The sequence below is a fragment of the Lethenteron reissneri genome, chromosome 51 (assembly GCF_015708825.2).
Source record: "Lethenteron reissneri isolate LAM-NWPU_2019-01 chromosome 51, ASM1570882v1, whole genome shotgun sequence".
NCBI lineage: Eukaryota > Metazoa > Chordata > Hyperoartia > Petromyzontiformes > Petromyzontidae > Lethenteron > Lethenteron reissneri.
Window position 1 is genome coordinate 4,139,209 of NC_083829.1, and position 14,498 is coordinate 4,153,706.

At 47.0% G+C, this 14,498-nt stretch overlaps 1 protein-coding gene across 1 annotated transcript in view; it reads left to right on the top strand.

Annotated features, from left to right (window-relative positions):
• The first annotated feature begins 1,335 nt into the window (after nt 1-1,335).
• The window catches only part of LOC133355407 (membrane-associated guanylate kinase, WW and PDZ domain-containing protein 1-like), a 325,885-nt gene continuing 312,722 nt past the window's right edge, over nt 1,336-14,498 (top strand). Inside the window, 1 exon segment of the mRNA XM_061572686.1 lies at nt 1,336-1,468. The gene's annotated coding sequence lies outside the window, so the exon portion shown is untranslated.

The window sequence follows — 14,498 nt, forward strand, 5'->3', positions numbered from 1 at the left end:
GCGAGATAGTTACCATCTCCGAACAGAGAAGGTTGGAGCGCTTTTGGAAAGCTGGACTCTACATGAAAAGTAATATACCCCTGTGCATTAAGAAGGTGTTTAATCAGTGCGCTCTATCGGCTACAAAAACAGAATCGACACGTGGACATTCGCAAGCACATTAAGGGGTGGGAGTTGGAGAAGCCTTAAAAGTGCCAAACAAGAACGGAATTAAACTGAGAGATTGAACAAACAAGTAGACCCGTGATTGAGAGAATACCGGCAAATTAGAGACATCGTGTGGACTCTACGGAGAAGTAAAGTGGGAATTTGGGTAGGTCGCGTCAAAATACGAGTAGGGATTTATGGACGATTGGTCAATAAAAATTACTCGAGTGGCAAGCCAAAGGGAGGATGTGTCGGCAACGCATCCAAGAGGACATCCCACGAGAATCACGGCATCAGCTCGCGTGAAGAAGGTTGTCCGAGGAAATGTTTTATTTTAAAATACAACATTGCATCGGGCTCGTTATAGCTATGGCGGCGTGGGCTTTGGGAGGAGTCTTCATCCAGCAGTGGATTGAGCTTGACTGGTGACGAGTACACGGGAGCACGCCACGCACGAGGTACTTGTGCACGTCTGCACTAAGGGGCCGTCCATAAATGACGTCACGCACCAGGGGAGGGGGGGGGTCAGACATTTGTGACGATGTGTGACGTCACATCAAAATGCGCAACTTTAAATAAATATAGGCAACACGTTCTACTTAATTAAATCGACTTTTTAATAAATGTTTTCTCCTACAAAATCAGTGCAGCGCCACATTAAATACGCACTACAATGACAATAGTTTAGAGCGATTTGAAGAATGTTTTATATATTTGGGGGGAGGGGGGGGCAGAGCTTTGTGACGTCATATTTGAGGGGGGGGTCTGTATTTTTGTGACGCCGTGTGACGATGGAGGGGGGGGGGTCAAAAATCATCCAAAATCGCGTGACGTCATTTATGGACGGCCCCTAAGGCTACACACGAAGGAACCTTTGTCTTTGTACTCGGCGTGTGTGTTAGCCGTGGGTTGGTGTGGGGGGGGTCTGGGCTGGGAGGGCGACTCCTGCGGTACCAACTAAGGGCTGAACGATCTCATCGATTTCAAATCGATTAATCGTTCAGCCCACGTGCCAACGCTTTCCGCGCATAGCCGCAGCGTGCAAAGCTGATAGCGCGCGCCACCCTTAAGAGGCGCTCGCGATACGCGCTACGCGTGCGTGTTGGTGCGCGCAGAGAGAGAGAATAAGCCTCCTCCTCCCTCATTCATCCACATGCCACCTCCCCCTCCACATCTCGCTCCCCTCCCCATCACCCCCACCGCCGCCGCCACCACCACCACCTTTCTCACAAGCGACGAGAGAGCGAACCGAGCGAAAGGCGGGTCTTGTGGTTGCTCGCGCCGGGGCTGAAAGAAGGGCTTGACCGGGCTAACGACGCAGGTGAGTGTGACGTTTGGTATGCGGTGTATATACACACACATCGTTGTCATCATCATCATCATCACCACCACCACCATCATCATCACCGTCGTCGTTGTTGCCGTGATGAACCCACCTTATCGGCGCTGCGATCGCGGCAACGTCTGGATGGGATGATTTCACAGCGCGGCACGCACAATTCAACGTGGTTTTGGGATTCGTGATGGTTGCGTGGCTGGTGATTTGCCATCCGTGCAGTGTGTCGCGTCGTCGTTGAGATGTCCACTCCGCGCATTCTTACGTCGACCGCCGGGCCGAGTTCGACTCCGGGCTCCGCGGCCAACAATCGCCGACGATTATCTGAACCGGCCAATCTCCCCATAGGTCGACTCGGCCTCAAATGAGCGCCTGCTGCGGTGTGTAAAACATCGCCGCCGGGGAGACAAAGGCGGCCGGGCGTGGTTGCCCGATCAACCCACCAGTGCCGGCCTTCATAGGTGCTCGCTAACATCACTCCCAACAGTCTGTTACAGGCTAGAGCCGGGTGGGGTGGTGCGGGAGATCTTTGTCTTTGGTGATGGTGGTGGTGGTTGTTTGATGATGATTGTCCGTGAGTGAGAGTGTGAGTGTTTAGCTGGAGATGGTGGAGGCGAGGTTTTTTATTTGGTGACCCCCACCACCTCTTCAAAGGAAAGGGAGATAGCTCAATGGAAATCCGGCGTCTTTATCATCATCATCATCCTCCTCCTCCTGCGGGCTCGGGCTGGCTGGGCAATGTGGGAGCTGTTTTGTTCGGAAGGGGGAGAAGCTCCACAGAGAGAGAGTGAGAATGAAAGGAGGAGGGAGGGAGGGAGGGCTGTAGCCACATGGCTGTCTGCTGTACATGTGCCCAGCACAAAGCCCATCTCCGGAGCTTCTTGCGGTGATGGAGGCGAGGGGGGAGCAGGAGAGATTGGAGTACTGGGGGATTTAGCGGCGGTGCTGATCATACTTCACCACGATAGCCAGTGCGGACCGGTGTTTTTTTATTTTACAAATGTAGTGCGGGGTGGGGGGGCAGCATAGACGTCCTATAGGAAGTGCAGTACAGCAAATGGATTTTGCGTGCACAGTCTGGTGTGGAGCAACAGAGCCACAGCAACGGCAAGAGACGTCTCTGTCACATCAAAACGTGCCAGCATATGCCTTTCGTGAACCGAGCGGGTAAGATGGAGATCATTCGGGAGTGATTGTTGTTATTATTTGTCTTGGAGCGCGCGAAACAAACACGGTATAAGAATCTGGAGGTTTTGAAAGAGAGAGAAAGGGGAGACAGAGAGAAACATAACTACAGGGTTGTTATTGTTGTTAAGAGATGCAGGGGAGATGCTCTGCCCGGCCATCGTGCTCCTGCTGCTGCGCGCTTTGTACGCGGATTACTGCCTCCCAGAGAACCCGTGTACGTACGGTGGTGCATACCGAGCGAAAAAAAAATATATACATAGACAAGATGAAATGGCGAGATATTACCCCACACCAGCACCACCTATACGATGCGATTACAACCATTTAAATGCTTTGTCGCGTCTTTTTTTAAACGCGCGTGTGTGTGTGTGCGTTTACTCACCTTGCTCCGACGTATCGTGTCCCGTAACCGTTATATTGAAATTGAGAGTGGGATGCGACGCGATTGATTGCGAGTTGGGGGTCTCTCTTGCTATCACCTACACGTGTTTTGTAATGTTATAGAATGTTTTCGGTGCCACTTTGTGTTTGTGCCTTGCTCGCCTGCACACAGTATGCTGCATATACAGTTGTAACCAATTGTGTGTACACACAACTGAATCTGCTGTGTGTGCCGCATGCTTCTCTAATGCCAATGCAATGCAGTTTATACATTACAGCACAACACGCACAGGATATAATAACAATAGAATATGTGTACATTATAGTCCACGACTGCATCATGTATATCGAGTAGTGCCTATTGCAGAATATGCTTTGACCCTATTCTGCCCATCTGCTATGCACTTGGACTGTGTGTGTGTGTCAGCTGTGTGTGTCAGCTGTGCATGCAATGTTGGCCGTGTTAGATACGAAGGGCTGGACACCGGGGGTGTTAAGATAAGCTTTTCTGAAGGCAACATTGGTGGCGGTAGTTCGAAATGAGGCTCCTATTGTAGGAGCACAAGTCACGGGAAGGAGGAGAGAAGGGTTGAGGTTGGTATAGGACTTGTGTGTGTGTGTGTACCCTGGGCTGTAAGACTGAGGTCAAGTGGAGGTTGGTACTGCTTTCGGCGGACCAAGTTTCTGATAACCACGATGGAAGTGTGAGAGATGTGTGTCTTGAGTGTAGAGAGGAGGAGGAGGATGTGTTGGGCGGGCGTGCTTGCCTCTAAATTACCGGGTGGATATCCGTTCGCTGGACCCAACCTGCAGAGCTCGAAAATCAAAATAAGTTTGCTGCCTCTTCTTGGTTCTTTCGGTAAAGTCACGTAGAAGGGAAGTAATAAAATAATAAAAATAAAACATAATAAAATTAAATAATAAAAATAAAACATAATAAAATTAATTTTATTATGTTTTATTTTTATTATTTTATTACTTCCCTTCTACGTGACTTTACCGAAAGAACCAAGAAGATGAATCCCTGCAGTCACGAAAGCTTTAAATCAAAATTTAAGTTTGCTGCCCTTTTGAGTACGGGTGGCTTGAGACGGATGCCAGGAGATTTTTTTTTTTGCGACAAGGCAGGATAAGGAGCCGTCCATAAATGACGTAACGCGATTTTGGACGATTTTTTACGCCCCTCCCCCCTCGTCACACGGCGTCACACAAAGTCAGGCGCCCCCCCCCCTCAAATATGACGTCACAAAGCTCTGCCCCCCCCCCCAAAAAAAAACATGCTTCGAATCGCTTTAAACTATTGTCATTGTAGTGCGTATTTAATGTGGCGCTGCACCCTGATGTTGTAGGAGAAAACATTCATCAAAAAGTCTATTTAATGAAGTAGAACGTGTTGTCTATATTGATTTAAAGTTGCGCATTTTTATGTGACGTCACATTTCTCAACCCCCCCCCCCCCTTCGTCACACATCGTCACAATTATCTGCCCCCCCCCCCCCCTAGGTGCGTGACGTCATTTATGGACGGCCCCTAAGTAAAAAATGCAGAAGGTGTGGTTGAGAACATGGCACGCGCGTTGTGTAAGATATATGATGAGGCAAACACAAAAACCGTCTGAACTTTGGTTGGTTGTTGGTTGGTTGACATGTTTTTGCCGGATGGGGTGAAGGCAAAGATCTCCGAGACTGACCACCGTGACAGATCTTGGAGGTCGCGGGTCAACCGGGGTCACGGGTCAACCGGGGTCGCGGGTCAACCAGGGTCACGGATGTTCCGGGGATTTGGGGCACAAAGCGCTGGCGATGTGTGGAGGTGACCCTCAGCCACATTTGGCCGAGACGGCATGTTGATCTTGATGCGTACGGCACACGGCACCTGGGCACCTTTGTATCCCTTGTGCTGATTTTCACGCCCACACTGCCCCTCTATCAGATGATAAAACACATTATACGGATGAATTTATCCAAGGGTTGGTGCAGATCTAGATTTGGACATTATCTGCCAATGGTAATATTCATCTTGGCCCTGATCCAGAGTAGAATGCTGTCCATGCAGCGAGTTAGCAATGAAAATAACAGTATAAGGTTCGGGGTGTATGTTTGTGTGTGTGTGTGTGCCTGCCTGCCTGCGTGCGTGCGTGTATGTATGCAGTGATTTGCATACATAAATGATGAATTCATATCAGCGAGTGCATGTGAAATGAAACCTCCCTTGGAAGCCTGCAAATGAGCTGTGAGTGTCGCTTGAAACGCATAACAAGACTGATGTGATTCACACGCGTGTTCCTGGTCACATTGTCCACTCGGTGGGAAAACGTTGCAAGTGGATATGCAGTTGTGCAGTGTACGCTGCCTGGGATACGATAGAAAGCATTGTGTGTGAAAGCCCGTGTTGTGTACGAATGCGCCTGGCAAACACAGCCGCATCTGCGTTGCTTATGCTCTGGTGGGAATGTGTGACTGCTGCATTCAGAGGCTGGGCATGATTTATGAATCTGTGTATTTGTGTATTGATACAGATGCGGTAGGAGTAAGGGAGAGAGGTAGTGTAGCGGTTAGCGCCCTGCGCTACAAACCCGGCAACCCGAGTTCGATTCCCGCTTCGATTCTCGTTCACGGCCAACGCCAGTGACGATTATTTGAACCGGTCACGGGCCTCCCCCTAGGTCGACTCAGCCTCAAATGAGTACCTGGTGCGGTGTGAAAACATAGCAGCTAGGGAAACAGAGGCGGCCGGCCGTGGTACTGGCCAGCCACCCCCTCGTGTGCCATGCCGGCCTTCATAGGCGCTCGCTTGCAGCACTTGGCCCAACAGTCTGTTCAGGCTATCGGGGGGGAGGGGATCCTTTGTCTTTGTCTTTGTATTTTGAGACAGGTGCAGGAGTACATTGATTCTATTCCAATCGGTGAATCCCTGCTCAAATTAGTATTGGGGCTGCTCAAACTTCGTGGTTGGAACCCCCCATAAAAAAGTGAAAATGTAATTTAATATTTATTTTGTATTGGACTACTTTTGTTTTGATCCTGTGTTATTTTTACTGGCTGTACTTTTTCGATATTCCTTGAAAGAATATAGTCTGAATGGATTCTCACCTAGTATAAAGTATATGGTATAAGCTGAGCTCCGTTCTCTCTCAACATATACGTACACACAATATTGTTGAGTCCATCGGGCTGTTAGGATTTTCCAGACCACCTATACCAGGGGTCGGCAACCAAAATAACAAGAAGAGCCATTTCTTTCCAATTCGGTACAAAATTCAGTATTTCAAGAGCCGCAATGCATCTATGTACATACGTACATATCGTCAAGAAGCAGCCCGTAAAGAGCCGCATGCGGCTCCGGAGCCGTAGGTTGCCGACCCCTGACCTATACCCAGCAGCATTTGTTTTGAAGCAAGCGAACTCTGGACTGGTTTCAGCCTTCCTGGGTCTCATCATCAGAGTCGAGCTTCATAAGTAAAATGCTGCTGGGTTACCATGAGATGTTGTTCATCGTAAGAACACCCGTGCATAATCATGGGACCCTGCCTCATGCAAAAAAAATCTATTGAACGTCTAGATTTGAAATTTTCGTGACTGCAAGGATCCATACTCTTTGGTTTTTTCGGTAAAGTCACGTAGGTAAAAATCTCTTAAGCGGTTGTGCTTTCGCTGCGTTGTCCCCACTTGAAGACAGACGCTTGTGTTGCGCCCGAAACGTCTTGATTTAATTTTTTTTCATTTTTAATTTATTAAAAATTTTACCTACGTGACTTTACCGAAAAAACCAAAGAGTATGACTATTGAACGTCATCTGCGTCCACATTCCTATGGTGGGGAATGGTCTTCCCAGAGAAGAACCGCTGATGATGTCCCAGATAATGGGTTACTGTTCGTTTTATTGGCCCCAATTTATGGGCTGAGTGACTAATTGGGATTTTGAGGCTTCCTCTGCTACTGTGCAGAGTTTATTCATACACAACACAACTAAACTGTCTAAGTATGCGTAAGTGACATCATTACATACGTTATTTGTATAACAATATCATCCAAAGATGGAGTAAGATACTTTCCCCCTGCCTATGTTGCATACACTTTTTTAGCGTGGTATTTACCATCTGTAACATGGCCATTGTTTCTTGAGCCTAAAAAAAAAATTGCACTAATACTCTAAAACTAAATAACCAGGTGGTTATCTAGTTTTAGATTATTAGTGCAATTTTTTTTTATTCCAAACCTGTGTCAAACCGAACGTGAAGCATATATTTGCCCATCATCTTGATTGCACCTCATTTATTATTTATGCAAGCCATTGGTTTCCTTCCAGGCATTCCGAGAGAAAAAATTACGATCGGAGTGTGAAGCTACTTTGATTATGTACGCAGGCTGACTCGACTGTATTAGTAAGCGCATGCAGGGCAAGATTCCAGGAGGTATATACATATATAAAAAGCGAGTTTCTTTTATTTAGTAATGTATATTTAAGTAAGCATACAAGGGCATACGTTACATCGCTAACATTAGCAGCCATGGTCAATCCACTGCTGGATGAAGGCCTTCAAATTCTTCGCAATTCCTCACGGCTCTCTGGCTGCAACAATCCACCTGGAACCTGTGCACAAGCCGGTTTAATCGCTCCATCTCCCCATGGGGGACGTCCTTTCGGACGCACCAGGTAAATCACCAAATTTAACTTAACTTTCAATCCCATGAATCGATTGGACTCCTGTACCTCGCGGTTTCCCGGCATCGTTCATTGAAGCCGCTGTCCTTTATTCTCTACCGGGCAGGAGCCCATTGAGGAAATACGACAGAACTCATGCGCAGCCCCATTTAACGTGCGACCCCCTAACATCCGCAATGTTCCGAATATCCGTGATTTTGCAGACAGGCGGGGAGGGAGCGGAAGGAGCGGCAGAGGAACGCTGCTGTAATCCGTTGATCCACGGCGCCCCGTAGATAAGGGCAAATCTGCCTACCGGTGCTGACTTGACGACTTTGTCCACAGATATTCAAAGGGTTAATGGGGAGGTTTTTAATGCGCGGCGATGGCGATAAGCGATGGTGGTCTTCGACGTCAGCCAGTCGTTGCCGCCTCCACTGAGCCTGCCTTTTGATGCTGTAATGAAGACGACGGTGCAGAAGATTGAGGTTAATGGTCACCGACGCCAAGTCGGGACAACCAAAGACTCGGCGTGCCCGGACGGACATTTCAGCAAGGTCTCCGAGGGTCGGCAACCATGAAGCTGCCCTGTAGCGTGACCTTGTTTAAAACGTTGGGTGGGGGAGGGGGGAGGGGCCGTTGCGATACGTTAAACGCTCAACAGAATTCGCACGGTTGGCTACATGCGGTGCGAAAGAAGTTCCACATCGGAGCAACGATACGATCGGCCTTTGTCTATATCATGCATGCTGCTCCAGCCTCTAACCACCGCTATGTAATTGAGAAAATATCGTCCAATATTTTTTACTTGACAATGAGATGAATATAGGAAGGGGTGGGGGGGGGGGCTTAGCCTTTAGCAGCTGAGCCCCCCTACCCAACACCCCCCCCCCCCCGATTCTACGGTGCTGCCATGAAGATGAAGCGACAGTGCGCCCGAGTCACGTGGTGTGCATACAGTGCTCTGTGAGAAGCTTCGGAGGAACAACGGCCGATAGAAGATGATGATGACGACGAACAACGAGATGGTGTCTGATGCCACCGTGGCTTGTTGTCGGGCAAACAAAATGAGACCAGACAAATTTCTACAAATTATCTGCGACGGGCTTCTCCTTACACTTTCTACGTGCAATAAGAGGTGGCTGTGTTTTAAAATCTCAATCTTGATTGGAAGCTTTCGTGACTGCAGGAATCCATACTCTTTGGTTCTTTCCGTAAAGTCACGTAGGTATAAAATAAAATAAATCACGACGTTTCGGGTGCACACACAAGCGTCTGTCATCAGGTGGGAAAGCATGGTCTGCTGCTGAGGCAGACTGTTTTAAAAAAATGGCAAAATCTCCTTTTGTAAGGGAGTCGTGGAATATTTAATGTTTTCTCATTTCTAAATGAGCAATTCTATACTGTCGTTGTCATCTTTGGCCAAGGCCTTTTGAGTGCTGGCTGAAGAAGGCCTCCTCGGTGTTGTTGCCAGCCCCTATCAGCCCTGCGATGCCACAATCCATCTTCCTGATGCGATTGCACTGATCGTATTGCTCCATCTCCACTGTAGTCATCCCTTGGGTGCATTTTCTCCTTGGCTGCCACTCTGTCACCTGTCTCATCCATTGGCCATCAAACCGCTCGAGCTACGAGTCACGTCCAACTGCACTTTTTGAACAATCGATACGACGGCTCTTGATTTGTGTGTGTCTTCCCGAATCCGTGCCTTGTCCTTTCTGTCCATTACCTGCGATTCCAATCGTACATATTCATAGGTTTAGTTGCACAATGTTTTACCTTTGTCACTTCATTTGTCATTTTCCGTACACTGCTGCGTTTTCTGGTTTTGTTCCTGTGTGCGAGTGTTGCATTTAATTATTCTTTGCGCTTTAAGGGCATTTAAATAAATTCCTCATTGGATACAGTATTGTATTGTGAAGCGAAGCCTTTGCAAAATACCTTCATGAACATTGAGGGATTACTGATGCAAGGTGCTCGGGTAGACATTACGTAACTCCTACCATTCACGACCAAAATGACACTTGAACGAAACGGCGGCGGTGTGACCCAGCGTTTGTCGTGTTGTCTGCAGCGGGTCCGTGGCTCGAGCTCAACGGCCACCCCGGTTAATACTACGAGCGCTCCAAATACGCACCCCCCCCCCCCTGTATGTGCCGGCGTCGCACTCTGTATTTGCCATTATTTTTGGTTAAAAATTACAGCGCAGGTGACTTCAGTGCCAGAGCCCGCAGCGTGACATCGCCTCCCACTGCGAAACTCCTGCAGACTTGTACTGCACCCGTCTGCGAAACAAAGAGTGCCTTGCGTGATCACCTTGCCCTATAAGACCGACGGCACACGCCCAGCGCAATGATGATTTTATTTGACTTGCGTAATGTCAATAAAAAAAATCTATATTTATAAACTAATACAAAAAATTATCCACAAATGCTATTCTACTGTAACTAATTACAATTGAACTTTTTAAACCTTTTTCCCCCCCAATGGATCATATCGAATATGTTGACCTTGTGGGGAGGCCTTCCAAATAAAAAAATTCCAATTAAAACTTGAGACTAGTCATAAACACCAGTATATTACCGGAAGAGCTCGCCAACATGCTTTCCGGATGTGTTTATACGAGTGATATACCATATGTGGGGAGCGGTGGCACAGTGGTTAGCGCACTGCACTACTAACACAGCGAGCCCTAGTTCGATTCCCACTCATGGCCAACACCAGTGACAATTATCTGCACCGGTCCTGGGCCTCCCCTAGATCGACTCGGCCTCAAATGTGTACCTGCTGCAGTGTGGAAACATCGCCACTGGGGAGACAAAGGTGGCCGAGCGAGGTGCTGGCCACGCACCCGCTCATGTGCAGTGCCGGCCGAAAGAGGTGCTCGCTAACAGCACTTGCCCAAACAGTCTGTTAAGCCTATACATACCCGAGACCTGAGTTTAGTTCCCGGCCACGACTAACATCATTGCGAGTGATAGCTGGTTATCCGGTCCTGAGCACACTTGCTCATCACCCAACCCGCACTGACAAGCGTGGTGAAGTATGGCCAGATAACCTCCATGACCTCTGTGGCGTGGGGGGAGGCCTTCCATTTGATGGAATTGTAGTGCATGACTGCATGATAAGCGTGGCGATTACATTGAAGTGATGAATGATAAAAGTCTAAATTCTGTGCCCTTTGTGATTGCAGCGCCTCCTGGATTTCACAGATTGTCATAGTTGGCAACGACTTTTCATTGGATTTTTTTTCCCCTCCGCTCGCTTGCATCTCACCTGTCAGGTCAAAAAGTGGCAGTGAGTTGCTTGCTTGCTTGCTTGGTGAGAATGATTTCCTGCTCAAACGGGCACTGAGGCAATGCTCCTCTTCTCCTGTTCACAACTCCACGCCAATGGTGGAGGCTCCGCAATGCCGCGACGACAGGTGCACGTGCGTGCATTGAACAAAGCACCGTTGGCTTCTCTGCAAAAGTGATGCTCGTTGTATAGAAGCCCAGAGTGATGATGGGCCGAGTCAGCCTTCTGATTGTGACCACTCACTTTACCGCTCAGCCACCTGGCCAAGGAGAGTGGACTTTTTTTTTCTTCGTGTTTAACTATTTTTAAATCCTTTATATTAAGTTCACTTGCTTGCTTGCTTGCGCGCTTATGACCGTGCAAATCTTTTGGTCGTTTTTTAACCCACTTACCGTGATCCAATCGAGCTGACATTTTGCACACAGACTCGTTGTGCGTGACTATTTATTTTCGTGAAAAAAAAATTCAAAAATGTTCCACTTTTTAGGAATTTTTTTTTTCCATATTTAATTTAAAATACCAATGTGATAAAAATGAAACTCTTACGCAAGAAAAACAGAAATGAATAATAAAATAAAACCGATGCCACGCATATAAAGGATTTATAGTGAAAAACTTTGTTTTTACGGGTTAATTTTTATTTTACCTGGTTAGGCCCACTGGGCTATATAGCTCTTCTTCAGGAAAGCGACCTGCATGTTGATTCTAAGTGTGGAGGAGGAAACCTGAGGACCCAGAGAAAAATCTACGTGACCACGGGGAGAACATGCAAACCCCAAATATACAGGTGTCAGGGTTGGGATCAAACCCACGACCTCCTGCATACCAGGCGAGGTAGTTAACATCTCGCCACAGTGGCATTTAGATTGCTTGGAAAGGACCCCCAGTATAATGTGATACTTGCTGATAGTTGGGATCAATACAAAGGGTGGACACGAAACATCCAAAGCCTGATCAATTATCGGCTTTTGTGGCCAATAGAGCATAATAACCTCACTTGCCCGAATAATTTAACTGGCCAAATTAGTTCCAACTTTGTGGGAAATTCCACATGCGTACAGCACAACCTCTATTGCTAAATGAAGCCAAACGCACTTCAGCATGGACAGTAACATGAATTTCTGCCCCGCTGGGATGCCCTACAGAATATTTGGAGTTATAGTATTAGTTGGCAGGTGTACATTAATAAAATATGCACTTTGTTGTTTATTTAGAGGAGATATATTAACTTGATTACTGTACTGTACTTTTATTACAGAGGTGTTACGATTATTCTGTAACTGGCCATCAGAAAACTTTTATTATTATTATTAAAATGTCATCAGACCCGATGGTGGTAAAGTGAAGTCTCCAATATTAATGGATTAAATAAATATATATACACTATTTTATACATTCAATGACTCCTACTTACAAACACTGGACTTACGAACTTTCAGAGATACGAACAAACTTGTCCGTATGTCCAGTTGCTTTTTCGGACTGAGAGTCGTAAGTTCAACGACCGCTCGCAACAGATGGCGGTGGTGGCATCTACATCTGCAGAACATGAAGAACCAGTGGCATCTACATCTGCAGAACATGAAGAACCAGTGGCATCTACATCTGCAGAACATGAAGAACCAGTGGCATCTACATCTGCAGAACATGAAGAACCAGTGGCATCTACATCTGCAGAACATGAAAATCCGGCGGCATCTACATCTGCAGAACATGAAGAACCAGCGGCATCTACATCTGCAGAACATGAAGAACCAGCGGCATCTACATCTGCAGAACATGAAGAACCAGTGGCATCTACATCTGCAGAACATGAAGAACCAGTGGCATCTACATCTGCAGAACATGAAGAACCAGTGGCATCTACATCTCCAGAACATGAAGAACCAGTGGCATCTACATCTGCAGAACATGAAGAACCAGCGGCATCTACATCTGCAGAACATGAAGAACCAGTGGCATCTACATCTGCAGAACATGAAGAACCAGTGGCATCTACATCTGCAGAACATGAAGAACCAGTGGCATCTACATCTGCAGAACATGAAGAACCAGTGGCATCTACATCTCCAGAACATGAAGAACCAGTGGCATCTACATCTGCAGAACATGAAGAACCAGCGGCATCTACATCTGCAGAACATGAAGAACCAGCGGCATCTACATCTGCAGAACATGAAGAACCAGTGGCATCTACATCTGCAGAACATGAAGAACCAGTGGCATCTACATCTGCAGAACATGAAGAACCAGTGGCATCTGCATCTGCAGAACATGAAGAACCAGCGGCATCTACATCTGCAGAACGTGAAGAACTAGCGGCATCTACATCTGCAGAATATGAAGAACCAATGGCATCTACATCTGCAGAATATGAAGAACTAGCGGCATCTACATCTGCAGAACATGAAGAACCAGTGGCATCTACATCTGCAGAATATGAAGAACCAATGGCATCTACATCTGCAGAACATGAAGAACTAGCGGCATCTACATCTGCAGAATATGAAGAACCAGCGGCATCTACATCTGCAGAATATGAAGAACCAATGGCATCTACATCTGCAGAACATGAAGAACTAGCGGCATCTACATCTGCAGAACATGAAGAACCAGTGGCATCTACATCTGCAGAATATGAAGAACCAATGGCATCTACATCTGCAGAACATGAAGAACTAGCGGCATCTACATCTGCAGAACATGAAGAACCAGTGGCATCTACATCTGCAGAATATGAAGAACCAATGGCATCTACATCTGCAGAACATGAAGAACTAGCGGCATCTACATCTGCAGAATATGAAGAACCAGCGGCATCTACATCTGCAGAATATGAAGAACCAATGGCATCTACATCTGCAGAACATGAAGAACTAGCAGCATCTACATCTGCAGAACATGAAGAACCAGTGGCATCTACATCTGCAGAATATGAAGAACCAATGGCATCTACATCTGCAGAACATGAAGAACTAGCGGCATCTACATCTGCAGAACATGAAGAACCAGTGGCATCTACATCTGCAGAACATGAAGAACCAATGGCATCTACATCTGCAGAACATGAAGAACTAGCGGCATCTACATCTGCAGAACATGAAGAACCAGTGGCATCTACATCTGCAGAACATGCAGAACCGGCGGCCTCTACATCTGCATGAGATTATACAACTTTTAAAACCAATCCCTGTTTAGTGTACATGCTGTACAACATGACAGGAGTAAATTTGGACTCATGAACAAATCGACTGATGAACAGAACTTAGGAACCTAACTTGTTCGTAAGTAAAGGAGTCCCTGTATAGCTGGCCTCTCTATTGATGTGTTAACGGGCATTGCACGAAACAAATGGCAATTATATATTTTTATTTTAAGGCCGCAGTGTTATTCAGGAATGGGAGGTGTTTTCTGTTGTCATTTTTGCTTGTGCACCAGTACCAACGCAGCCATCGGCAAATGGTGCGACGGTGCATTGATTCATCGATCGAGTCGATTCCTACAT